Here is a 2,500-nt window from a genome sequence, read left to right on the forward strand (position 1 = left end):
GACGACGGACAAAAGTTGCAAATCGACTCAACCAGCATCCCAAGAATGGCCAAAGGTCCCGCCTAAAAACGACACTGATGGAGATCGAAAAAAGGCTGCAACAATCCTATGTGAAGGAGAGAGCAGACAAAGAAGCCTGGGTTATAAAGAACATTAAGTCAAACCCAAAGGCCTTCTTTCATTACGCAAAAGAAACAGCCTCAGTACGCTGCAAGATTGGACCCCTCTTCGAAAAGGATGGCTCCCTCACAGACAGTCCAACTAGGATCAGTGAGGTAATGAATGAGCAATTCAAAAATGTCTGCACCACTCCATTGGAGCACAGACAAGTGAACAAACCAGTGGACTTCTTTGCTACCTCCCCTATAACCAGTGAGGCAGTTACGATGGAATACATCAACATTAGCGAAGAAGATGTACTACTAGCTCAACTGCTGGCCCTGATGGTTTCCCAACAATCCTCCTTAAATCGTGTAAGCATGCCCTGGCAAAACCCCTCCAGATCCTCTTCCAGAGCTTTCTCGCAAACGGAAGACTGCCAAGCAAGCTGAAGGAGGGAATAATATGCCCAATCCATAAAGGGGGAAGCAGAGCAGATGCCAAAATCTATAGGCCTATCTCTCTGACTTCACACATCAGCAAAGTCATGGAAAGGATAATCAGAGGAAAACTAATCGCATTCCTTGAAGAAAATAAATTGCTGAGTGATACCCAACATGGCTTTCGACCAGGTAGGAGCTGCCTGACCCAGCTCTTACAACATTACGACTGGGTGTTGAGGCAGTTACTCAACAACTCAAATGTGGACGTAATATACCTTGATTTTGCAAAAGCTTTTGACAAAGTGGATCATGGTGTGATATGCCAGAAACTGCGTGATCTTGGCATAGCTGGAAAACTTGGAGAGTGGTTACATGACTTTCTGAAAGATAGAAGTCAGGCAGTAGTGGCTAATGGAGCCAACTCTATGAAAACACAAATAATGAGCGGTGTTCCACAGGGCACTGTCTTGGGACCATTGCTTTTTATAGTCGCTCTCTCAGATATGCCTTCAAGTGCCCGGATAGCCACTCTTGCAAGCTACGCAGACGATACAAAAGTCTCGCAGAAAATACAGAACTCCAGTGATGTTGCACACCTGCAGCAGGAATTGGACTCAGTTTACAGATGGGCTGAGGACAATAATATGCAGTTTAATACTGAAAAATTCCAAGCCCTGCGCTACCAACGTCCAAAACTGAATATAAAACTTACAGAGTACACTGGTCCACAGGGAATTTCAATCCCAGAGCCTAAATCAGTGAGAGACCTGGGTATCGACATGAGTGATGATACCTCTTTCCAAGTGCACATTACCAGAATGGCAACAAAGTGCAGACGATTGGCTGGATGGATCCTGAGAATATTCAGAACCAGAGATAAGGAAACCATGATGATCCTCTGGAGGACATTCGTCCTCAGCCGCCTGGATTACTGCTCACAGCTGTGGTCACCCACCAGTCTGAAATTAACAGCAGACCTTAAAGCAATCCAGAGGATATTCACAAAGAAGATTGTCTCTTTGCAACTGCTCAGCTACTGGGAAAGGCTGAAACAGCTAAGACTCTACTCCCTGGAGAGAAGGCGGGAGAGGTATGCGGTAATATACATCTGGAAGGAATTGTGCCAAATTTTGGCATTGAAAGCTACACCAATGCCAGAACGGGACGACACTGCATAGTGCCAAAGATCCCAGCAATGCCATCGCGCTTCAGGACCAGTTACTGCAACAGCTGGGGATTCAGTGACCCACAGCTTTTTAATATTCTCCCAAAGAGCCTGAGGAATCTGCACAAAGTAGATGTAGGAGTTTTTAAATCAAAGCTGGACCTCTTCCTATCGACAGTCCCAGATGAACCTACCTCGCGGCAGGAGGTGCAAATGAGGGTTGCTAAATCAAACTCCATTCTTCACCAAGTGCCACATATTGTAAGAGGCTCCCTGTAATAACAGTGTAGCAACATGGTGGTGCATCAGCATGGCCGCAGCTCTAAGCTGAAACTTAAAATATATATATATATATATATATGTGTGTGTGTGTGTGTGTGTGTGTGTGTGTGTGTGTGTGTGTGTGTGTGTGTGTGTGTGTGTGTGTGTGTGTGTGTGTGCACATGCATATCTATCTATATATATATATATATATATATATATATATATATATATACATAGAATATGTATCCATAGCATTTGTATCTAAATTCATAGATAGGTATGCTCTTACACACTCATACAAATCATACGTATTTAAGCGGAAATTTATGCACATATATATATATATATATACATATGTATGTATGCATTGTATGTATTTATGTACGTATGTAGTTATAATATTATAGCTGTGTTGAACTGTATACATGTGTATATATCTGCACTTGAAATTATCACCTATAATAACAGTGGGTGTATATCGACGTATTATCTCTACACTTACCATGTGTTTTAATTTTTTTTTATCTTT

General features: G+C 42.5%; 1 long non-coding RNA gene across 4 annotated transcripts in view; it reads right to left on the minus strand.

Moving 5' to 3' along the window:
* LOC106876477 (uncharacterized) overlaps positions 1–2,500 on the minus strand; it is a 127,344-nt gene that overhangs the window by 28,444 nt on the left and 96,400 nt on the right. The window lies entirely within an intron of this gene.

This window comes from Octopus bimaculoides, chromosome 7 (assembly GCF_046866305.1).
Source record: "Octopus bimaculoides isolate indiv1 chromosome 7, ASM4686630v1, whole genome shotgun sequence".
NCBI lineage: Eukaryota > Metazoa > Mollusca > Cephalopoda > Octopoda > Octopodidae > Octopus > Octopus bimaculoides.